Below are 27,217 nucleotides of genomic sequence, written 5' to 3'. Positions count from 1 at the left end.
TAAAGAAAGGTAAATTGTGGATCACTCTTTTGGGGATAATAGTGAAAATGACATTTTTTGCAGAGTGGTCACAATTTTAGAAGTTGACAAGGAAGTTTAGACAAGAGAAGGATATTGTCTAGGTCTGTCTAAGGAATCTCTTTATGTTGCTTGGACTAGGAGGGCATACCAGACAAGGCTAATAAGAATGAATTGGTGCAAACTTAAGACAAACCATGATCAAGAACAGATAGTAGTGGGAAGAGGGAATTTTTGGTGGAGTTTTAACTTTAATGTGACTTAACTGTGGATCAGAATTGACTAATACGTCATTGAAGTGGATAGAGGAAAAACAATCCAAAGTTTATCTTAGGTAGATTAGATAAATTTCTCTCCTATTTGGTAAATTGTAACCAGGCTTGGGAATCCAACTAAGTCAAAGAAAGAAACAATGACAACTGTTGATTTTGCACATGGAAGTTTGTGGCTGTGATTATAGCTATTCACATGCTTGGTCCATCCTTCGAATGTAACAAATAGTTATGGTGGCCAATAATTAACAATGAATGCTCTTGTTAAAACCTGAGCCTCTGAGCTTTTCTGTTAGAGAATGTAATTACAAGACTATACATAATGTACCCAGGAGTGGAATCTGTTTTCAGCTCATGTCTCAGAAAGTCACTATTCTTGCCAATGTTAGAAGATCAAAATTAACTCCCAATGGTGGCAGAATACAAAAGACTAAAATAGCTCATATTTGCATCACATAGACATTGGGATTATGTACAGAGAAAAAGTAGCAGTGCCCTCACAAAGAGACAGAAAAGCCATTTCTTGTCATAAAGTAATTAGAAATAGGGATTTCTTTCCTCTTGGAAGGAATCAAAGTTTCCTCAAAATTGCAACTGATAACACACACACACCAGAAAAGAATACTAAAGTAAATTATGAATTTTGAAATAATTTATACAAACAAACTAAGAATAAGGATTATGAGCTGAGGAAAGTATCTCAGATACACTAGTGAGGAACTGAAAGAAACTACAGGACATACAACTGAGAAACAACTGAGAAGCAAGAGTCCACTGATGAGTCAAAAAACAAAACAAAACAAAAGGAATAAAGACCAGACTAGATGGAGGCAGTTTATTGAACTGTATCTTACAAAGTATTTACCCAGCTACTTGGTCAAGTGGAAACCAATTTTTATTGTATGTAATTGTATTAGATTAACTGCATGTTATATCTCATTCTGTAGTGAGCATGCAGTCATTTTACATTGTTTTCAAAATGTCTTAGTTAAGAAATTGATCTCATCTATCAATATTTTGTCCTGAAGAGGAATCCATAAAATTGTGTCTACCCTTTTCACAATTAATTTCTAGAGAAATTGACTCTGAAGAGTCTCTATGGGGGAGAAAAATGTTTTTGTTTTTGATATATCTACCATTTCCAATCACTCCTTATCTCCTAGACATATTTAACTGGATTAGGGAAACTATGATACCCCTGAGGTATCTTGTCTTGAAATGGCCCAACAGTCATCTCCATATTGGATGATAAGAAGTCAGCCAAGTATAATTCTCTCTCTTGGAAAAAATGTGTATCTAATGCACACATAGAGGATGGGCTGCCTGAGTCAAGTGTTGAAAATGGTATTGGGCTATTGAAATGTCTATCTATGAGGTCTTCTGGTCACCTTAGTCTAAGGAGTGTTCCCAGGGTAACTGAATGATTGCAAAAATTGCAAAATGACATCACACACAACCCCACATTTTTTTGTGTACCACTACAACTTATCCACAAATATAATCTAAGCATGTGTTTTCCTTGCTCTGAAGAGACATACTAGTGCATTTCTAGATTGGATAGAGATAACTTGATTATCAATTTCTAACCTTGGTACCTATAAAGTAAAATCTAAGTAAGGAGCCCACCTTACAGAATATTAAATAAACACAGCATACACTCTACATTTATCCAATAGACTGTTTCAGCCAATATGAATAAAACATAAAGCAAGATTACTAGGGACACAATAGAAGAATCAACAAACATGTAGATTCAAGGGGAACAATACCAAATACACACAAATCTATGCATGCACAAACATACACACACACACAGACACTCACACATAAATCACTTCCACCTCTGGCATTATCTTTGAATAAATAAAGACCTCTTCTCAACTTTTTCCCCAAGTACTACCATCAACTATCTCTTTCACTCTCCTCTGTATGCATAACTTTTTTTTTAAACGTAACAGCATTCAATGTAGTATCTTGAAAGTCATTTTTAATTTTTATAAGTATTCCCAAATGGGTTAGAATTACTGTGATGATAATACACTTCAAATACTGGTTTTCAACTGAATGTGTGATACCTTCAGAATAATCTGTAGCTTTTAAAAAAATCCAGCTGTCTCAAATTTCCATAGTAAAAGGCATGGGATAATGGAGAGTTCAAATTATATTTTAGACATATAATTTATCAATAATTTGCTATTTACCAAGTGTCTCTGTGTGTCTGGCATAAGACTTGTCATTGTGTAAATAAAGATGTGATTTAAGATACCAAATGGCTGACATCAAAAGGAATGAGATCTTGCCATTTGCAACGATGTGAATGGAACTGGAGGGTGTTATGCTGAGTGAAATAAGTCAATCAGAGAAAGACATGTATCCTATGACCTCACTGATATGAGGAATTCTTCATCTCAGGAAACAAACTGAGGGTTGCTGGAGTGGTGGGGGGGTGGGAGGGAGGGGGTGGCTGGGTGATAGACATTGGGGAGAGTATGTGCTATGGTGAGCGCTGTGAATTGTGCAAGACTGTTGAATCACAGATCTGTACTTCTGAAACAAATAATGCAATATATGTTAAGAAAAAAAAAGAAGATAGCAGGAGGGGAAGAATGAAGGGGGGGAAATCGGAGGGGGAGACAAACCATGAGAGATGATGGACTCTGAAAAACAAACTGAGGGTTCTTGTGGGGAGGGGGGGGGTGGGGGGATGGGTTAGCCTGGTGATGGGTATTAAAGAGGGCACATTCTGCATGGAGCACTGGGTATTTTGCACAAACAATGAATCATGGAACACTACATTAAAAACTAATGATGTACGGTGATTAACATAACAATAAAAATTTAAAAAAAAAGATACCAAATGGCTGAGTTGGAACTAGAATTTTCCCACACATCATAATATTAGGACTGACTGACTCCTGCTCCTCAAATGATGAATATAATATGTAATCCCAGCATTAACAAGGATATCCCTGACTTCAACGTCTGGATAAGATTACTTGAATTTCTTTTTCACAAACTCAGAAGTCCAACCTTCCCTTCAAGCCAAGATTTCTGTGCATTACTCATGGCCACCTGTGGCTCAAAGCTGTCATTTCCTCTGAATTAATTGTTTAGTAATTTCCCCACTGTCCTACTCATACTGCCCCATTATGCTCCAAATGGCATAATCTCTAAATTCATCCTTTTTTTTTTTTTTTTACAACGCTTTGTAGAAGACCTTATTAAAGGTTTAGGGATTCCCATATAAATTAGAATTAGATTTTCAGACAAATTTCCCAATTAGAAATTCATGTGATATATTCCTGTTTCAAAAATTACTTGTCTTATCTGCAACCTGGACCCTAGCTTCCGGTTTTATTGCTTTGCCTTTCTCTCTTCTTGTTTCTCCTCAGTCTGTACTCTCTCATCTTTTCCATCCCCTCATCTAATGTCTTAAGTATTTCTTTTTTTTAAAGATTTTATTTGTTTATTTATTTATTTGAGAGAGAGAGAGAGAAAGAGAGAGAGAGCACGTGTGAATGGGGGGAGGGGCAGAGAGAGAGGGAGAGAATCCCAGGCCGACTCCGGATGCGGGGCTCCATCTCATGACCATGAGATCACGACCTGAGCCAAAACCAAGAGTTGGAAGCTTAAGCAACTGAGCCACTCAGATGTCCCTTAAGTATTTCAATGCAGACAGATTTAGTTTTCATTTTGGCAGATTTTGGTTACAACAGCTCTATGTTCCCAGGGCTTTTATTCACCTCCCAAATGATTGATCAGATAATATCCCTATACAAATATTAGTCCTGCCTAGAAGGAATTCTAGTGATAGGTGTTATGGCAAATATATATCAGAGTAAAAAACGTATGTGTGTGTTGATATATATATTCTCCTATTTTCTATCTCTAGAGTGTCATAGAATCAAAAGTCATGATTTAAATGATTGCTTAAAAGAGAATGGGATTATACTCCCTTTTTTCATATTATTTTTAAAAATATTTTTAATAGACTTTATTTTTTAGGGATTTAGGTCTATAGCACATACTGAGCAGAAAGCACAGTTCCCATATACCCCCATCCCAACTCCCACACCACCTTTCCCACTATTAATATTCTACACCAAAGTGGTATATTTGTTACAATCCATGAATTTGTATTAACACACCATTATCACTTGAAGTCCAGAGTTCACACTGGGGTATACTCTTGATGTATATTCTGTGGGTTTTCGTCAATCTATAACATCATATATCTACCATTACTTTATTATATAGAGTAGCTGCACTGCCCTAAAATATCCTCTGTGTTCTGCATTCATTCCTGCTTACCCATAACCCCTGACAACCACTGATTTTTTTTTTTAAGATTTTTTATTTATTTATTTGAGACAGAGTGAGAGAGAGAGCACAACCAGGGAGAACAGCAGGCAGAGGCAGAGGGAGAAGCAGGCTTCCCGCTGAGCAAGGAGCCCAACGTGGGGTTTCAATCTCAGGACCCCAGGATCATGACCTGAGCCAAAGGGAGATACTTAATGGACTGAGCCATCCAGGCGCCCCTACAACTACTGATTTTTATTGTCTCCATAGTTTAGCTTTTTCCAGAATGTCATATAGTTGGAATCATACAGTATGAAACCTTTTCAGATTGATTTCTTTCACTTAGTAATGTGCATATCAGGCTTCGTCATATCTTTTCATGGCCTGAGAGCTCATTTCTTTTCAGTGCTAGATAATATTCCATTGTCTGCATGTACCACAGTAATTTTATCCATTCACATACTGAGGGGCATGTTGGTTGCCCACAAGTTTTAGCAAGCATGAATAAAGCTGCTATAAATAGCCATGTGCAGGATTTTTGTGGACATAAATTTTCAACTCATTTGGGTAAATGCCAAGGAACGCAATTGCTGAAAATTATGCTAGATCTCAAGAAGTTGCCAAATTGTCTTCCAGAATGGCTGTATATTTTATATTCCCACGCATAATGAATGATAACTCTTGTTGCTCCATTCCTCACTAGCATTCGGTGTTATCAGTGTTCTAGATATTGGCCATTCTAACAGGTGTGTAGTAATATCTCATTATTGTTTTTATTAGGATTTCCAAAATTACATATGACATGGGGCACCTTTTCATAGGGCTATGTGCCACCTGCATCTCTTCTTCGGTGAGATGTGTGTTCAGGTCTTCTATTTTAGAATTGTTTGTTTTCTTGTGTTTGGCTTTTGAGATTTTTTTTTAATACTTCAGATTAATCAACTTTCGCAAATATTTCATCACAGTTTGTGGCTTATCTTTTCAATCTCTTGATAGTGCCTTTCTCAGAAATTTTTAATATTAATGAAGTATGTAGAACATTTTCATGGATGGCAGGAGAGAATACGGGAGATCAGTTTTTAGTCACTCAGGGCTATCTATGGTGCCACATGCAAATTTAGAAAAAGGGCAGAGAAAGAGTCAATAAAAACAGAAATGGGGAACCTGGGTGGCTCAGTTGGTTAAGCGTCTGCCTTTGGCTCGGATCATGATCCTGGAGTCCCCAGATCGGATCAAGTCCCGCATAGGGCTCCCTGCTCAGCAGAGTCTGCTTCTCCCTTTGCCCCTCACCCCGTTAATGTTCTCACTCTCTCTCTCTCTCAAATAAATAAAATCTTAAAAAAAAATAAGAACAGAAACTTAACTTACATTTGCCTTTTTCTTTTTTTCTACCTGGTGATCTGCTTCTGTCTCTTCTGATAGATTTTGTAAAGTGCTGGATATTCACCCACACTGCAGCTTTAAAAACAAGTCTAATATTCTCCTTTATCTTTGGTTTTGTCGTAATTCAGACATACATTTACTCCTAATAGGCCCTAAATGAAATTTGTCAATGTACAAGGCATCAAATATAATGTAATTTAGTCCCCTATGTGTTAGGTATTTTCCTCAAGTTGAGCCTATGTTATTGTGTTAATAAATGTAGTAGAAACATGAAACTGTGCTTAGACTGTATTTGGTTTCTACTTGTATTATAACTCTCCATATGGACCCAAATTAAATGTGTTTTTGTCAGCTTTCACCATATGAAATAGTCTCTGCAATTAATTTTTAATATTAAGAAAATTTCCTAAGAAGTTTAATCGGCAAACAGACTATGCCTGGAAGATTAAATAACTTATTTTTTTAAATGAATAAATCAGAAACATAATAATGGACATTGTTCTATTTATATACATGACATTTTACAATGTTACATCTTATATGCTATCAAGGCACAATGAACTATGGTGCTTTGAATTTATTGATTTCAGACATTATATCTGAAATACTACTTAAATGCTATTTAATCTTTAAGTATTTCAAACTTTTAATTTTATTGTGTTTAAAAAAATATATTTGTATGACTTGTAACAATCTTTGACTTCAGAAACCTTGCAAAGTAAATAGTTTCCACGTTATATTACCAAAGTACTTAATTAAGGATATTCAAGGAAAATAAAGCAAATATATATGTTTATACATATATATATTCTGCAGTAATTTTCTCCTTTTTTGGAGGGAGGGTGTAAAATGTTCTATATTCAAATTAAATCCTAGTACATTGTTCAGAGTGTTTTTTTATTTATCTAGAATATAATGTTGGTTATCAAATTGTGTTTGCAGAGATAAAGCTATCTTTATTAAATATCAAAGTATTAAAAATGGCTGATTGCTTTCTGGGCAATTGCATTATTTTCCCAGGGATTTCAAAAATTGTCTTGAGATTAGATCGTGTCTCCGTTAAACAACAACTACACATAGAAATGCTTTCATTTATTTTTGAAATAGGACTTTCTTACATTTCATTGTTTGGTTATTACATGAGATAAAACAGCTTTTCTTCTGAATTGCAGCTTTCATGTTTAAATAATAAACTTTATTCAGACTTAAACCTATAAATCTTTACTGTGGGGATATGATGATGCTGAATATAAACTATTTGCTGCAGTTGAGTAAATATTTTAATTCTTGCAGGTTTAAAAAAATGTGTTACATGATCAAAGTGTTATAGGATAAAAATTAATAAAATATAACATTACCCTGAAGGAGAACAGGATAGCTAAAAAGATAGAAAATCATAACAAGATGAAGTAAGGCTATAATACAGTACACAAACCTAATATGGGACAATTTAGGTTTATTTAGGTCTATGTTTTAGTGAGAGCTGTAAATATTGGCACTTTGGCCTTACAAAGAGAAGTAGCAGGAGTGCTTGCCAGTGCTTCTAATGGACAAAGCCAAGAAGCTACATAGCCAGGAAGTCTGGCTGATGTGTTCCATAGAGTTTACCATTCAGGCATGAAAAGATGGAAAAGATAGGAGCATCAATCTGGAGAGGTAAATGAAGCCTATCTAACACTGTAAATCCCTCCAAAATACTCTTCTTTAACTTTGCCTTACCCATTTGTGAATGCATTTTCTTCTGTATAAAATTCGGAATCAATATATACAAGTTTTCACAAAATGTGTGCTAGTATTTTTTTACTGGAATTACATTTAATTTACACTTTTATTAAAACCCTATATTAAGTTGAATCATCCATGAACATAGTATAACTTTCCATATATTTGATTCTTCTTTTATGTCATTTCATTGATTTCTATAACTGGGTTCATATAAATCCCATGTATTCATTGTGCTATAAATCCTTATTTTATATTTTGTATGGTCATCATATAACTCTCTATTTTCCCCAGTTACTTAGGTTTCCTAGGAGGTATTCTCTATCTTGCTACAATGTATATCAGCCCCTTCTGAATTTTATGCAGGAGCTCAGCCCAAAGAAGGTCAACCAATTCACATTTTTACTCCCTCCAACCAAGGATTGCTACCCTAAGAAAACTTTGCAGCATTGCTATGTTTCAGAAGTAACTTTTCTCAGTTAATTTTCTACATGTTCTGAGATCTGAAGATTCAATAGGTAAAATGCTTGCCTTCACATACAGTTAACAATTCTTTCCCAGTTGGATTCTTTTCTGCCCTGGTATTAATGCCCAGTATCCTAATGTAGTATCTGGAGCTCCTGTTTTCTTGCTCGGTCATGTTGGAACACATCTTGCATTCTTGTCTTCTAGGCAACTTTCTATTTACCATACACACATACTGATACACTTTATTCTGAACTTTCACATAAAGTTATGGAATATATAAACTCGTTGTTTCAGAATGATATCTAGTGTGGTGTTGTCATGGAAGTGAGAAAGGGGAGGCAGTAATCCATACCAGTCTGTCATTTTGCCTAGTGAATATTTATGTATTTACTGAGGAGGCTGTGTTCTAGAAAGAAGTAAAAGCATTGCCATTTGCTTGCTATTCTTTGAGCAAAATATCAAAGTAGGCTTTGTTTGCCTGAATGCTCAAATGAAAAAATACAAAATACAGAAGCAGAGAGGGAAAAAAAAGCTCATCCATAAGTGTGTCCCAGACACAGTGACTTGGGTAATATGAGCCTAATTATGCACCATCTCTTCCAGATCTGCCTCTAGGCTCCCCACTAGTAAACATATGCATATACCAAAGTACTAATGAAAGAGTGAGCTTGCTTCTCAGGAGAGTACTTCAAGTTTAACCCACTTGACATGGTAATGGAATCAAACTTACTTTAACAGAATGCACCTTCACTTTGCACTAATTAGCCCTTCACATATTCCAGTAAACTTTAAAAGCTTCAGTAAAGATATCTCAAATATTCATATAAGTAGTGTGTTCTTTTAATTTGATTTCTTGTGTTTATAGATGCATTTGGCAAGGTATATGTTTTGTTCTTGTACCTGTTTTCCAGTTCTCCTAATACTCAGTGTGTGACTTTGGGTAAAGCATCATTGTTCCAACTTCAAAATGATGATAATTTTCTCCATGATGAGTTTCTGTGTATAAGACTTAGTGGCACAGAGTTAATATCCGTACATCATTGCTGGTCCTCCTCCTCCTCCTCCTCCTCCTCATTGGTTCCTTCTATAGCCTTCTGAGTTCTTACTAACATGCATGCTACTGAGTTTTAATCTGTATGCATAGCTAGTAGAAAGGCACTCCTCAGGTATAGCTGTTGGGTTAATATATATCATTTTCACATGTACAAGAAAAGTTACACATTAACCAAGCCACTGCAAGGTGCATGTGGCTGGTGCTTAAGTAGCAGCTTCTTTTATTGGAATACTATTTTTATGGCATGTCTAGAAGTGATTGCTCTAGCCCACCTACATAATCTGCTTGGCTAGCTGCTGCTTGACTGGGGCAAACAAAATCTTTCTTGTCTTCCATTATCATGAATATTGCAAAAAATCTCCCATATCCTATACTTTTGTTTTACTATCATGATTCAGAAACCCTTATTTAAGGCTTCATTGGAAAAAACTCTGTGTGTTTCAATACATATCAGATTCATAAATATCTCAGTTACATTTAGCCTGGCAATTCCATGATGAATTCTATATCCCAGTTTTGTTCATGGATGACAAAAAACAAAAGACAACTTAAATGTTCAACATTAGGCAAATGACTGAAAAAGTGTATAACCAGAAATCAATATAATGGTTTGATAACAAGGAAAGGAGAGAAGTTAAGTTTAACAATGTTACATAAAAAAATTCTAAATCCAAAAGTTTAAATTTTAAGAACACTATTATTGGAATTCGACAGAAACATGTTAAAAGGGTATATTCAGAAATAAGTCAACCCCTTTTATCAGAATTGGGGTTATATGAGTTGGTATTTGGTGTATGTAGTTTGTTTTTTTTTTTCAATATGTCTATACATAATAAAATGAAATCAGCATGTCTGTAGCCTATTCAATGAACTAGTATTACTCAAATTATTTTTTAACCTATGTCCGAGATTTTTAAAATATGGTATTTATTTCTGATATGTTAATCTTAATTGAAAACAGCTGTGGGATTAAATGATTTTTAACCATAGCTAATTTAAATCACTTGTGTGTATGTATGTGTTATGATGCAGAATGCAGGTTTTATATAATTTTAAGATAAAAAGCTGTAATAGAAATTTCTGTTTGCTATGGATCGATTTTATTTACTTTTCCAGACTCATTCATTCACTCTCCTCTAATGTTAGGGATATTTTGATAAATAAGCTTTTGAGAAATTTTACCCCCTACTTGATGAAGCTTGAGGTCCAACCTACTGGATAGTATGAGGGTTTATCATTTGTATTAAAACAAATTGTACATTAAGGCAAAACCCTAAATCAAACATGAATACACAGCATACATAGGACTACACGTGGTCTAATAATTCTTAAGCCCATTTTGTTCTAGCTCTGATCTTTCTTCTTGCATCTAGATACACTGATATAATTACTCCCTAGTGTTCAACCAGGATAAATCATATGAACTTTAATAACCTCATCAAGGATTTACTTGTAATCTTTCCCCCAAATTTATGACCCCTCCTGGACTCCCTGACTTGAGTAGAACCATCATTTAACCAGTCACCCACACCATAATCTTCACCTTGCTCCAATGACAGAAAGACATAAATAAATAAACAAACAAACAAACAAAATATTTCAAGTTTACCTCATTAGCCTTTTTTGCAAACCTGGCTTCAACTTTTCATCACTATGGCTATCAGTAAGTATTCATGGACTTCTTCATCTATTAGGTAAGGGGTGTTCCAAAATAGTATTCTAACTTGTCTCTCTGCTTCTTGTGTGCTCACATCTAACTCTTTGCTTGCATTGCCATCCAGAGCATATGCCCCCTTAAACTGTGTTACTTGTGACAGAACCAGACAGAAATAAGCTGTATCACAACATAATTACTTGACTGTCTTGAAAAATTCTTGTCAGTGTTAATACTTGACAAAGTGATTTCTTTTTTAAGGAAGACTGAGCTTACACTTAATCATAAGAATACCAAATAGCAATATGCATATTTATGTGAAATATAAAGGTTCCATTTTGTTAAAAATACCTGATGGCACATATTCCTTCTAAAAACTAACAGGTGATGGGGCGCCTGGGTGGCTCAGTTGGTTAAGCGACTGCCTTCGGCTCAGGTCACGATCCTGGAGTCCCAGGATCGAGTCCCGCATCGGGCTCCCTGCTCAGCAGGGAGTCTGCTTCTCCCTCTGACCTTCTTCCCTCTCATGCTCTCTCTCTACCATTCTCTCTCTCTCTCAATAAATAAATAAAAATCTTTAAAATAAAAAAAAAATAAAAACTAACAGGTGAAATATTTAAAACACTCTGCCTAAGGGAGCAGTGTCCACTCTGGCCAGAACATCTTCAACATATTCCATCTTACTCTTGATTTGGGAGAGCTTGTTTGGGCTTGAATGTTTACTACTTTATTATTATTTTTAAAGGTATGATGATTGTTAGCATTTGTATGACTATTACTACTGAGTTGTACTGAAGACTGTATAAGCATTCTTTGATTTAATTTTCACATTAATGATCATTACAATTATCATGACTTCATTTAATAGAGAACAAAAATGAAGCTTAGACAGGTTATGCAACTCAAAGTTTCAGAACTACAAAGTAGAAAAATGGGGAATCAAAGAGAGGTCTTTCTGATTCTAAAGTATAATTTATTAAGAGTTACACTATTCTATCAGTACTTTTTCATGTTCCTTATTATTAGTTTATTTTACAGTCCTAAATTACATAGGTTTCCCCCCAAAATTTCATTTTAAACATGAAAAAAATGTATTAGAAATTTCTGTCTTTAATTTTGCACACTGAGTTATTCTGAAGACTCTCAGGTGTTTCAACTGAAATATAACAATAAAAATGAAACAAAATGAAAATGTAACAGCAAAAATTCCTTGGTAACATTATGTTCTGAACTTTAAAACATAAAAGAACAATGCTTATTAATTTTTAATCCACCTAGCATCTTAAATTATATATTACAAATTTTAAAATAAGTGTTGACATCAGGGTTTACTACAAAGATTTTTTTATCTGTAGCTTTCTAGAGGTCAGAACTGGTCAGCTGTATCAAATGCAGTAGAAAGATCAATTACAATGAGATAAACCATAGTCTTCTATTAAGACATGGAACAATTTCAGTAAGTCATGAGGGCAGATTCCAGATTGATGAATGACTAGAACTGGGAAAGTAGTAACAATTAGTATAGATTACCATTTTACCCTGAAGGTTGAAGAAAGGTGATTTGTAGTGGCTATGGTCACAGGCATGTGATTGTACTAACAGGGAAGGCTTGACTGCGCTTGTACGCATAGGAGATCTTTCCTAGAAGCAATCAAAATCCAAATATATGCGGAAAAAAAGGAGCAAGAAGCACCTAGAAGGGGATCCTAAAGAGGGAATGGAGTATAGCTTAGAAGCATAATGAAAGAAACGTTAAAAGACATCCCTAATCTGTGCACTGAGAACAGCAGAAAATCAGATTGTAAGTATTAGAAAAAGCCCAAAGTGAGAAACCATAAATGAAGCTCACACATGCATAAACTCGCATGTAAATTAACTGCAATCACTTTACTTGTGAATACTGTTTTATAAGTTTCACTTGATCCTTACAATAACCTTTTGAAGTGAGCAGGGCAGAAATAATTAGTGTCCATATAACTGCCGAGGGACCAAGCTTCAGCGGTGTTAACCACCTAAAGGACATAGAGGCAGAAGTAGAATAAAGTCCCCAGTTCAGGGGAAACTCCTGGTGCAGTGCCTATTTCACTACAATATAACTCCAACCTGCATGTCCTATTAGTGACATACTGACACCAGAGGAAGTCACAGCTAGACTTATGTCCTGCTCAGGCAAAGTAGTCAACGTTCTCTGCACAGTTTACAAAAGTCACTTCCATAATAAATGGTATTTCAGTTTTCTCTCTGGACACATAAATGAATAAGGGGTGATAATGACATTCTCATTATTTTAGGAACATATTCGCATTTGTAATGATGCAGCTCCTACCAGGCACCAAAACCATAGAGACAACTGTCTGAATTAATTATATTTGTTTGGCTGATTAGATAAAAAATGCAAACATAAACTTCACATCAAACTACTTTAAGATTATTTAATCCTTCTCTTGAAAGGGAAATGGGTCTCTGAAATTGTTCTTTTAAGCTCAAAAAATAGATCATTAAATCAAGCAGCTGAAACAGTTCTTTAAAAATTACCCACCCCACCCTACCCCAAATTCTTGCATTTTCTCAAGTGTCTGAAATAAGCATATCAATCTACATAATATCAGGATTTATTTATTAATTTGCAGTGATTTCCTAGATTAGCCTGTGCAATTTTCATGAGACAAGCCCCACGCCTCTATGGGAAGTGATGGCTTAAGCAGTGTCCATTTAGCAGACAGCAACTTTGAAGTGGAGATAAGTGCAGATAAAATCATCCCCCTGAAGTTCTCAAAGTGTGCAATTAGCTCTGCAGATGTGCTCTGTCCACACCTACCCTTTAATGATCACTAAGTCCTTGTTAAATGAAGCAGTACCACCACTCTCCTCCCCGTACACACCAGCTGCCAGCCTACCTTTGGTTTTCTAAAGTCTATAACGGAGTCCAAATGTGGCTGATACCCTTTAAATGCTTTGAACCATTTTTTAAAGTCATGCCTCACTTATCAATGAAGAATTATTCCCAGAGTGGGAGCAGTGGTCCAGAGCCTTATCATCTCTCATTTACAATGCCTTCCACTTCTTCAGCCCCTCCTACTTTGTTCTAAACTACAAATCAAATTTACCTCCTCCCTGCTTAAAACCTTTCAATGGTTCCTGTCACTTAAAAGACAAAATCCAGATTTCTCAATATGGCTCTAATCCATCTCCTTACTTTATCTGCTCTTTTCTCCTCATAGCTAGCATTACAAAAATATCTACATCATCCATCTATCCACCCGTCCATCCATCAAATATTATTTGAATTTCTATACAGCTTCCAATTTCCAGATATCCATGACTGTATTATCATAAACATATGTTTCAATGCCAGTTCTTAGAAAATGCACAATGGTCACTTTCTACTGGGTTTAAAATAATTAATCTTTCAAGACTGAAGTGGGCAAGGGAGAAGGGGTGATGCCTGAGAATGTGTATATATATTTATGTGTGCATGCATGTGTGCATATGTTCTGGAGATATGTCTGAATACTAATTACCAAGAATTAAATTTTGAGTAACTCCTTTCTGAGTAAAAAGGTAAGGCTTCTAACTGGGTCATGAAGGATGTACCATTTGACAAAGCAAAAGAGTCACTAAGCATCACTAAGAACTTCCCATCTGTAGGCTAAGACAGATTGTAAAATACTCTATTACAGAACTGCCTCAGCAATAACAAGGGAGACCATAGGGTAGGAAACCAAAAAAGGCCAGACGCAATTATCGTAATGAGTAGCAAGGTTGATATGGCACCCAGAAAAATTACCTGACTCACAGAGTTACAGACCTGGTTAACAGAACATGGTGTCCTAAGGGGCAACATCAACGGCACCCACCATGGCTATATAATCAAAAGAAATCTTTATTTAAAAAAAAAAAAATCAAGGAGTGGAGAATCTGAAGGAGGTCAATTATTCCAATAAAAAGTCATGATTCTTAGGCCAGTTTCTATTACACAGGGAACTCAGAAAGTATATGAGAAAAATGATCCTTCAGTAAGAGTACATGGTAATAATTCCAGCATTCCTCCACCAAAAGGATCTGCTATCATTTTGCTGGGTAATTATATACTAGGGAACGGGGACTACCTCAACATTTTGGGGACTGTTGAACATAGGGTCTAAAATAGCATTGATATTTGGATATATGAAGCAGCATCATGTCTCCCCAGTTTGATCTGGGCATACATACAAGGACCAGGACACAAATGGAGTCCTGACTAAGGTCTGGTTACAGTGCGCCTCGTGGTCTTGTGAGTCCACGTACACACTCAGTGGGCATTTCTCTGGCTATTGAGGGCATAATTAGAATAATAGATAAACAGAATAATTAGATACAGTTTGTCATTAATACAGCAACCACAATGATTTTTTTGGAGGGTGTGATGAGAGATATCATAGTGGGGAAGGCCAAGTAGAAAGTTCTAAAGATGTTCCCCTTCGTAGTCAGGAATAAAGATCTGAAACTACCATATTCTGGGGGGTGGGAAAGAAATTAGAGCCACCCTTAAAAAGCCTAAGAGATGTAAAAGACATGGTTTCTATCATATTCCCATTTAAATCACCAGGCTGGACTCTTCCCTTCATTAGATGACAGCATACTAACACAAACTCAGCAGAGTAGTAGCCAAAAGTGCAATTGTTACACCAGATGTGGTGTTTTTGCTAGAGTAGATTAACATTTCAGGTATATGGTACATAGCCGCTATCTGGAAAATGTGTTCTTTTTTATCTTTATCACAAAAACTGATCAGGCACATTTCATATTTACTTAGAATGAATAGTACACATTTAGATTACATTTAGTGATGTGTTAACTTTCCCAACCTTTGTTATAATGAAATCCAAAGGCACCAGGTTTAGCCAGACATCCTATAAAACGCACTGAACCAATATATTGATCACGTCATGCTAATCAGACCAGACAGCAAAATGGCTAGCATATTGGAGGTTTGAGTAAGACATGTACTGATTAGTGGACGAGATATAAACCCTATGAAGATCCAGGGTCCTACCAAATTATTAAGAAATTAGTCTAATGGCCTAAAGCATGCCTGAACATCCTTTCCAACATAAAGAAAAATGATTTCATCTTGTTTCTCTCTTCATGAAGAATGAAGCCCAATGTTTAAAAGCCTCATAAAGTTATAAAAGTAGCTTATTTCAAACCTGGGAAAACTACTTCAAACCATACACTGGCTGACAGGAAAGGCTAATAGATCTGAGTTGGATGTAGGGCAGGAAAAAAGATCTTAAGCAGGTCAAGGGTGTGGCCTGTCAAGCCTTATATTATGAGACATATCAGTAGTGACATAAGATGCTAAAAAACAAAACAAAAACAAAAACACTTATGGATAGACTCATTGGGGGAATCACACTAAAGAACGCCAGGATTTTGGAAAAAATTCATGCCACCTCTAAAGCAAAAGCACACATGATTTGAAAATCAGCTCTGGGTTTTAGTGGCTCTGGTAGGAACAGAAAACCTGACTATGGGACAAGTTACCATACAACTAGAAGTGTCCATCACTGGTCAGGCATTGTCAGACCCACCAAGTAACAGAGTACATCTGCTGCAATAGCAAGTCATCGTAATGTGGAAGCAGCACTTTGAGATCAGGCCCAAGCAGGACCAGAAAGACAAGTTAGCTCTGCAAGATGCTGGCCTAGACTCGCTCCTCTGTGACAAATCCTCCACTGGTTCAACAGTTCCCTAATTCATCCCATGGCCATGTGGGATATGCCTTATGAAAAATTGATGGATGTCAGCTCAGTATATAGTACAAACCAAAAATGGATGACTACTGCCATATCATCTTAGTGCAAACTAGAAGGAAAGTAGTGAAGGAAAATCTTCCCAAGAGTTAGAAATCTTGCGGGGCACGTGATCACTCACTTTGGGTGAATTGAGAAGTGGCCTGGGATTAGAATACACACAGACTCATTGGCAGTGAAAAATGACCTGGCAGACTGGCCGGACGCCTGGAAGGAGAAAAACTGGAAGGGAAGGAATGATGAGGATTGATGTGGAGGGATGGGGATCGACATTATAAAGGAAGTGAGAAATCACCGTATTACATACTATTATCCAACAGAAAGCATCCACTGCAGAAGAGGCCACAGTTCACATTGTAGTTTGTTGTTGGTGTTATATATATATTCTATGGGTTTTGGACAAATATATAATAACATGTATCCATCATTATGCTTTCATACAGAGTATTTTCTATATATGCCCTAAAAAATCCTTTGTGCTCCACCTATTCATCCCTCCACCACCCACTCACCCCTGACAATCTTTTTAATGTCTCTATAGTTTTGCCCTTTACAGAATGTCATATTGTTGGAATTATACAGTCTGTAGACTTTTCATATTGGCTTCTTTCAGTTAGTAATATGTATTTAAGTAATGTGCATACCCTCCAAGTCTTTTCATGGCTTGAAAGCTCATTTCTTTTTTTTAGTGCTTAATAATATTCCATTGTCTGGATGTATCACAATTTTAAAATACCAGTGTGATAATTCCAACATCCCTGTCATGTCTGGTCCTGATGCTTGCCCAATCTCTTTAAACTGTGTTTTTTGTCTTTTGGTATGCTTCATCATTTTTTCCTTGACAGCAGGGCATGATGTACCAGGTAAAAGAAATGACTGCAAATATGCCTTTAGTAATACTACGATGAGGTGTGAGGGAGGGAAGCATTTTATATTCTATGATTAAGTCTCAGTTGTTTAGTGAGCGTATACCTCTGCATTGTGACCTTCTCAAGTGTTTCTCAGGGTTTTTTTTCAGCCCCCTAAGGTGGTACAGGATGGCTACAGTAGGCAGGGGTTGGGTATTTCCCTTCTCCTAGGTCAGTTAGGTTCTGTTAATACCCCTGCAGGTCAGGCTGTGGTTAACTAGTTTCCCCTCAGGACAGGCCTTGTTAAGAACAAAAAGAATACTCTAGCATATTTCAAATTGTTCTTTTTCCCTCTTTTTCTGTCAGAAGCCCGAAGGGATTTTTCTCTGTTTACTGGGAGAATCTAGTGGAGCTCTGGAGGTAAATCTCAAAATAACGTGGGGACTCCCTTATGCCTGGGTGGCCCTGGAGGTTTTCTCTCTCAGACTTGTCTGCACAGAGCCTCAGGCAATTCATCAGTTACTGCTCAGGTCTCACCACCCAGTCTCTGGTTCCCACAGGGGTTTCCACCCTTGAGTCTCTGCTCCTGTAAGCTGTGACTCCCTGCAGTTTGCCCTGTGTCCTCTCCTTCAGGGATCCAAGAAGAGGCATTGATTTTTCAGTCTATTCAGCTTTTTACTTGTTGGGGCAGAGTGGTGACTTCTGAAACTTTCACATGCAGTCCTCAAGTCTCCCTTATATCTTCCTGGGGCAACAAGTCAGTTTGGCACATATTTTGGGCATTGTTTTACTTTTCCTGCTTTAAGGGCCTCAACTAACACTACTATCCAATGACTGTATGAACTATCTGACTCATTGACACAGACTCCCAGATATCATCATGTCAGACCAAGGGATCATCTTTAGAATGAAGGAGGTGAGAGTGGCATATGATCATGAAATCCACTGGTCAGCTATCACACCACACAGGTTGAAGTTGTTGACCTGACAGCCTGATGAAAGGTCTATGAGAGGCTCACCTGAAGGGTCAGCTCAGTGATGACACTTCTGTAGGATTTTCCAGGTTTCAGAGTACACTTCAAACCAATGACCAAACCAGTAAGTTGTTATGTATAGCCCCTTCCTGAGTGGTAAGAATGTACAAGTCTGGGAACCCTGAATAAAAGCAACAGTGCCCCAATTACCATCACTTCCAGCAACCTTCCTGGGAAATTTGTGCCTCTCATCTCCACAACCCTGGGCTCAGTAGTTTTAGATGTTCTTGCTCCCAAAATAAGAATGCTTCTAATGGACTCTAAGCTCTCTGGTCACTTTAGAATCTTTCTGTCAAGGAGCCAGCAGGAATAATTGACCCTGAGCCTCAGGAGGAAGTAGGGCTGCTGTTACATAGGGAACAGAGAGTAGTATCTTTACATCCAGGTGACCCACCTCAGTATCTCTGAGCCCTCTTTTGACAAATTATGATGGTAAGTGGACAAGTGATGCAACACCAGTCTGAGAAGGGGCACAAAACCCTCGAAAATGAGAATCTTGGCCATAACAGTAGGTAAGCTACCAGAACTTACAGAGGTAATAACTGAGGGTATGGGATATATGAAACAGATAACAGATGACGGAGGAGTGAGACAAGTATCAGTTGTGGTCTTCACTTTTTTTTTTTCTTTTTAAGAGAGGGAGGGAGAGGGGAAGAGGGAGAGGGAAAGAGAAGAGAGAATCCCAAACAGGCTCCATGTCCAGCACGGAGCTCGACATGGGGCTTGATCCCAACCCCAGGTTCCTGACCTGAGTCGAAGTCAAGAGTCGGACTCTTAACCAACTGAGCCACCCAGACACCCCCATCGGTTGTGGTCTTGAGATGAGCTACAGTAGACCAGCTGTTCACCTAGCAATCCTCCTTTCCTAAACTTCCCCAGGAAGAGCGGCCCATCCCAGAAATAAGGAATGACTTCTTCCCAGAATAAATTCTCTCAGAAGTGGATCCAGGTGGCACAAGGGTAGAATCCCTTAATTTTCTCTTCAGAATGGAAGGAATCATGATCCCAGTTTCTGAGAGGGCTGTTGGCAGACAGTTTTTAGGTCCTTTTGTTAATTACCTCCATTGAAGGTAGTTGCCTCTCCCAAACACACCCATTCCTGCAGCAGCCCACATCCAGTGACGAATGCAAAGTGGGTAGAAATACCAATCTCTCTTTCTCCAAGTTAGGACTGCAGTGAATACTCATCTGAACTTTAGTGTTCCACAGGGATTGTCTGAAACTTCCATTAAGACTGTATCACAACATATATTCTACTTTTACACAGTCCTACATCTTTTTCTTCCCCTCCATAGATTTTGATCCTAAGAGCACTCCCTCATTAACTTCCTGCAGGGTAGTCTGCTCCAGGATCTGCTTTATGGGAAACCCAAACTGCAACAGTCTCCTAATTATTTTTCTTGCCACCTTGCCCCTTCCTTGGCTCTAATCCATGCTATACACTGTGGCAATAGCACATTATTGTTTAAAGTAAGGTAGGTTATGTCTATTAAATACTTAAAGATTATATTAAAACTTTCCAATCTGTCTTAAATGCATCTCAACTCCTAACAAAGCTTTCTGAAGGAATGATCTCCTTTAGGCACTCTGACCTATCATATCCATCCAATGATGGTCATTAAAAACATACATACTGGTCTCCTTCCAAGGACAGTCCACACCTCTTTTTCACTATATTCTCACTCTAGTCTCTGCTTGGAGTAATATTATATCTTGTCCAGCTCGATCTCACCATTCATATGTCAGCTTAAATATCCTTTCCTTAGTGAAACCATTACAGATTACCCCATCTAAAGTAGGTCTCCTGGAAATTCTACATTAGCCCCTTATTTCTTCCATTCAAAGAAATTTCTATAGTCTGCATTTCTTCTTGTTAACTTGTTATCATCTATCTCCCACACCAGCCTGTACATTCCATGATAGAGCAGAAATCATATTTGTAGTGATTGTATGAGTATTCATAACACATTCCAGCACATGGTCCATTTTCAATAAGTATTTAGAAATTGACGTGTAAAATCAGCCTAAGGTATAGTTATATCCACCTGTTACCAGAAGGATTTCTCTTTGCCAGTACAACCCTGCTTGACTAAATAGTCATAAGAGTGTGGCCTATATTAAGATGTGACGTAATCCCTTTACATAACCGTGTGGGTGGACGCTTCCCTCCACTTGTACAGCAGCACAACTGTCAATGCCACACCATGCACGCTTCCCACACACACGATGAGAGGGACCTGAAGATGCCGATCTCTGATTGTGACAAGACCATTAGGACTCAAGCATTACCTGTGTGTTAATTATCTGATTGGTCCAGACCTAGAAGCCTGTCAATCAGGATGGACCCTACCTACTCTTTTGTTTTGTAGTTCCTTTGCTAGCACAGATGGTGGTAATAAAATTCCTGACTGGCTGTGGGCCATTAAGACATTCTTTGACATTCAAGTATATAAGGCATGAAGAGGTGAGCTAATACTGTCAAGGAACATAGTATTAAAGAAGAAAATACCTATCTGTTCTGCTTCTGTGTTTCTAAAATCTCTCTCCAACATTTCCTTCAGCTGAAAACCCAAGTTATGTCCTGGTAACAACAACAACAAAAATTTTTCTAGGACCAGGAGTGGTTCAATAATCTTCCTAGGTTTAAAAAGCCAAAACTGATTGTGTGTCTATGTGTATGTGCTGTGCGCACACTGAGTACTTGAAATAAACCTCACAGCCTGCTCCAGTATACCACTGTGGAGCACAGAATAGGATCAAGAAATGGTGCAGAACCCTGTGTTTAAGATGAGATGGGAAGATCAAGCTGAACAAATGGAACAGGTGCTCCTATTGAGGCGTAACTAATGGAAGAGACAGAAGAGAAAATCAACAAAAATACAATAAGAACTTTCATGCAATTAGAATACAGAGAAGTTTCTGGAATTAAAAAACTGGGTGGAATTTAAACTCTTCTGTAAGATTATAAATGTCCTAAGGGACAAAGGGCAGGCTACCACATTAGGTTTGTAAATCTAGTTAACAGAGGATCCAATACATAGGAAATGCTCAATAAATGAACTTAAAGGAAATTATTTCTTTAGTAGAACCAGCAAGTAAGCAGCCCCCAAACCACAAAGGTGCCTGAATAGAGCCTGTTCCTGTTTCACCTGAAAAGAATCAGGCATATGGCTTTGAACAGCTTACTTTACAATGACTTCTTCTTTTATAAGATACTTGGCCTTTTGTGAGTGGAGCTACAGCTGTCTCTGAAAATGGCAACATCTGATCCTAGGACCTAGAATATAAAGCACTTGAAAATGTCATTCACTTAAGGTTACCCTCTAATGCTAAGAGCTTAGAAAAAAAAAAAAAAAGCAGACCTGGTGAAGAAAAAGAAAAACCAAACAATATTTCTATGATTATGAAGAATCAGAATGTATGTTTTATGTCTAAGAACCTTTTATTTTTGGAAAAATTTGAAGTAGGTTTATCATTTTGAAAAAATATGTGGTTAGTCGAAGAACAATAAAAAGCAATGGCACTGTTTATCTCTTTCTAAAATACATGTAACTAGGGGATTTCATGACAGATCATTGTTGTATAGCTCTAATATATGGTAGGACCAGGACAACTGAAGGTTGTGTTAGAGGTGATTTCATAGATAGAAATATGATTAGGGTGACAGTCCCTTACCAGACAATCTAGGTTCAAATCCCCACTGTGCTCCTTTCTAATTATGTGATCTCATCTGTAAAATAGAGATCACAGTGGCACCTACCTCACTGAGTCACTGATGAATTAATACTCATATAAAGCCTAGATACGTAATTAAGTAATAAATATCCCTCCTAAGTTCAAACTTCATTTTACTGATTGGTACCTCGAAGCCCATTCATTACATTTATTTAGCATGCCATATACTTTAGGAATTGTGTATCTGAGGGAGGGAAAGAAAAAAAAAAGACCAGAGGATGATCTCTGCTATGATGATAGTCACATAGTTTTGGGGTCAAGCATGATTATAAAGACTTATGTCAGAGATATTTGCTCTTAAGAAAGGGTAAATGTTGAGGTAGATCCAGTAGTAAATGCTTAATTCTACCTGAAATGTTCAGAACTTTCTGGGGGAGGAGGACTATGATCTGTAGCCTGATAGATGAGTAGGAGTTCACTCCATTATAATGATGGAGTGTAGTTGCCAAAATTTTGGCCAGAAAGAAAAGCACAGCATCAAGGATATATGGCATATTATGGCAACTACAAGTAATTGGATGGGGATGTATAGTGGAGTGTGTGAGGATGGGCCAGAAAGTTCTGCAGAGCCTTCAACATTGTGTCTTCTGTGCCAGGCTGGAGTCCATGTACTTTGTTCTATGGGGAAACCAGAGAGAGGCATCAGTTTTTGGAGGGGGAAGAGGTATATTTTATTTTATTTATTTTTATTTCTTAAATTTCATGTTGAGATTACCTCAGATTTCCAAAAACACTGCGGAAATAGTACAAAGATCTTCTATATACTCTCCACCCATTTTCCCCAAATGTTAACATCTTGTATGCCCAAAGCCAAATATCAAAAAAAAGCAAATTATAATTGACTGAACAAGATTTTGAGAGTTTTGACTTTAGCCATATTTTAGCCACATGACTCAACTAACATATTTGAGTCTCAGTGTTTTTATAGCTTAGGAATAATGACTGCTTGGATACCTAGTATTGAACTTAAATTACACATTGTGTGGATAACAAATATCATACTTTTTCTAAAATACAAAATTTTTTCAAGCAATTTTGAATATATGTTATGCTTTAAAGAAATGACTATACTCATGATGAATTAATCATGATGAATATATTTCCTTAATGTCAACATGAAAGTACACAGAACTTTCTGAAACATATCTGGATTTCAAACCAGCTTGCTAGGAATATTAGATTTAGGCTCCACAGGCATATTGCCTTTTCTAGGGATTGTTGGCCTTTCTATTTAGCTAGTATTTTATGAGTACAAATTCTGATGGGTCTTTTTTTGCATTAAGGGCACGGCAGACACTTTCTGGCATGGTTCCCCATAATGCCCACCCCCTGGCATTCACTCTCTATAATCCCTTTTTACCCTCCAAGTATTTGTTGGACCTAGTAAATGGCCTCAAAAAAATAAAATATGACAAAAGTGATGAGCCACTTTTGTCACACTCTTCTGTGATTAAGTTAAAAAGACAGAGTTCTGTTTTGCTAGAATTCTCTATTTGTTTTATCTTGCATGCTTGTTCTAATGAAACAAGCTGCCATATTGTGAGCTGATCTACAGAGTGGCCTCCACAGCTCACAGCAAGGAACTGAAAGAAACCTCTGATCAACAGCTTGTGAGAAAGTGAGACCCTCAAACCAACAACCTACAAATAAACTAATCCCACTAATAGCCATTTGGATAAGCTTGGAACATCCTTCCCCAGTTGAGACTTCAGATGAAACATCTGTTTACATCATTGTGAAAGAATGAAGTAAAGGACCCAGGTAAATTGTGCCTGGATTTATGGCCCACAGAAGCTCTGATAAAGTAAATGGTGTTTTAGACCACTGAATTTTGAGGTAATTTGTTATACAGTGATAGATATGTAATGCAAGTGGTAAACAGTTATATAAACTTCCTGTGATTGTGTAGCTGCAATCTTAATGGGGTAAACTGTGTAAGTATCTAGGACAGCTTTCTAGGCAGTTTGGTACAGATATTTCAGATTATATACAAGGAAACTGAATCTCAGGAAGAAAAAGTAATCTGAACTAGATAACAGAGCACAGTGGGGAAAAACTGGCATTTATATACAGATTTAATAACTTTATATCCTTGTCTTTGCCTAATAGTTTCATAAAACATACATTAATAATAGTAAACTCATAAGCAGATAGTCCCAAACTTATAAAGAATTGTTTAACAGATTCAATTTAATATGTGTCTGGAAAGAAAAAGTAAAGGGAAACTCAAGGCAAAACATGATGGAGAGTAGAAGAGAAGAAAGGAAAGAAAAGGAAAAAACAAAAATGGAAAGAAAGAAGGGAATGAAGACTTCCATTTTTGGGTAAAATCAAAAGCAGAGATGGACTCTCAATAACTGAGTGGTTCTAGTACATTTTTATTCCTGTACAGAAAAGTTCAATGAGTGTGTGTGTGTGTGTGTGTGTGTGTGTGTGTGTGTGTGTGTTGTATAGTAAAAAGAAAGAGACAGACAGACAGCAAGGTTCTTTTTCCTTCACCCCCACCCCTTTTCTTTTTCTTTTTTTATAAAGGATTGTGATGGTTAATTTTACGTGTCAGCTTGATTGAACTAAGTGACACCCAGACAGCTGGTAAAACATTATTTCTGGGTGTGTCTGTGAGGATATTTCTGGAAGAGATTAGCATTTGATTCAGTTTTCAGACATCTGCCTTCACTAACGTGGGTGGGCATCATCTAATCTTTTGGGGCCCTAATGTAACAAAAAAGGCAAATGAAGGGCAAATTCTTCTCTCTTCTTGAACTGAGATGCCCATTTTCTCCTGTCCTCAGATTTCAGAGCCCTGGGTTCTCAAGCATGCTTTCCAGGTCTTTGGACAGACTGAATTATACCTTCTTCAGCTGGGAGATGGTAGACTGTGGGGATTCTTGGTCTCCAAAACTGAGAAAGGCAATTCCTTTCTATCTATCTGTCCATCTAATCTAATCTGATCATCTAATCTAATCTAAATCTCCTATTGGTTCTGTTTCTCTGGAGAACCCTAATACAGGTATTATTTATACATAACGCTCATGCTGTTTGGAGCTTCACAACATCTGTAACCCAGGATAGGAGATCAAGTGATACAACCTAGAATCATTTAGTTTGGTGAATTTGAAATGTTTTTTGTTGGTTTGTTGCTTTGTTTCTAGACCCAGAATCTCAATATATTTGGCAACTTATATGTGTGACTAGTCATTAAAACCAAAAATTGTTGAACTGTGTAAGGTGACACCAAGGAGAAGCAAGCATACACAAAGGCCTTCCCAGTCTTTTCTGCCTTCAGAAGGGCTCCAAAAAGCAGTGACTGATATACTTCAATACCAAATTCTTTGGTTCTTTCTCAAAACCAAGAAGAAATTTGATTTCATCTGTTTGTGCAGTGAAGTACTCTCCCAGATATCCTAACCTCTTTGGGAAAAAATGCAGAGATTCTGACATTCTGAAGATTAGCTTTATTTTCCACTTGGCACAATATGATTTAGAAAGTAGTTATTCAGTATCCAAGCTGTCTAAAACCTCAAAGGCCATGTAAGACCACATGTTCCCTCCCCAGCCTGTGTTCTTGCTAACATATACCCTTCTCTATCCCAAAGGCACAGCAGGAACTACTCCCTCCATGAAAAATGGGAACATAGCATACATCTATCATTCTTGGACCATGGCATACTGTTTCCAGGAGAGAGAATTCTTAAGGCACTTAGTGTCCGAGCATGGCTTATGTTTCTCATTTGAGCCTTATGTTTAGAAGATGGGTTCCTGCACTTTGGGAGGGAGAGTACATTTCCCTTTTCAAATCAGTGTTTGTGACACTTGCCTTATCGCCCTTCTGAAGAAATATTTTTTCCTTCCATCTGCTCTATCAACCAATCATCAACAGCATTTGGGATGAACGGCTTACTCTAAAATGAAAGCTATTAATTCATACAATTAACCCACTTGCTAATAGGAGTGTCCATGGTAGGGGCCTTATTCTTTTATTTTTTTAAAAGATACTTGGGGGACTCTAATTTTCCAGGTCTCCCTTTCCAATCTGAAGTTGCAATAGGAAAGGTCTGAATTTATAACAAATACCTTTCCTTAAGAATACAGTGATCTTCTTACCAGGAAATTATTTTCACTAGCTTTTGTTAGCTCAGGAAGGGTCCATATTTCCAAAGTCTCCCGAAGACAGTGACAGTAGAAATTCTGTATTTCAAAATCCATTTTAAAAAATTACCGGTGGATCTGAAGAACCAGATACTGTAATATGGATTTAATTTATTTGATAGCTGCTGCTAGGATTTGAATATTAGTTTCAAAACACTTTTAGAACTAGGAAATTAGCACATTAGGTGAGCTGATTCCTTTCAGCAACTTTTAAATAAGAATAAAAAGAATTTCAATATCTTATGGTTTGTGGCTTTGAAAAATGCTTACATTTCATTATTGTACTATTCGCTCTCCTTTGCATTTATGAATATTGTAGGAGAAACAGGGCAGAAGCTGGACTTTAAAAAAGTTGATCTCTCTTTACATTCAATTTGAATAAGCTTCTATTTAAACAGAGAAAGTAGATTTCCAATTTTAAAACACTAATGAATAAGAAAAATGAAGATAATGCTATGTTTATTCTATTTGGTGCTAATGTGGAATGCTATGGGAGGTGTTTGTCATTTTAATCCCAGGAGGCTTTTTTAAGCAGTCTCTGCCACCTGTATTCTGTTTGAGATACAATCATTCAATGTCTACAAACAAGTGATAACATTATTATGCATTTCTGTCCCTTTCATTCTTTACAAGAGTGCAAATATCCCTTTCTTAGATCCAATAGCTCAGGCTGGGCACCAGTGGACTCATTACCATGCTATTAATAAGCAGAGGCCTCCTGAGAGTATAATTTTTTCAAGCCCCAGTCTTTTAGTTCTTCCACTGGGTTTTCCCAACAAAAGCCTC

The sequence above is a fragment of the Zalophus californianus genome, chromosome 17, assembly GCF_009762305.2.
Source record: "Zalophus californianus isolate mZalCal1 chromosome 17, mZalCal1.pri.v2, whole genome shotgun sequence".
NCBI classification, from domain to species: Eukaryota; Metazoa; Chordata; class Mammalia; order Carnivora; family Otariidae; genus Zalophus; species Zalophus californianus.
The sequence above is the reverse complement of the archived record's forward strand: the minus strand, read 5'-3'. Positions refer to the sequence as shown.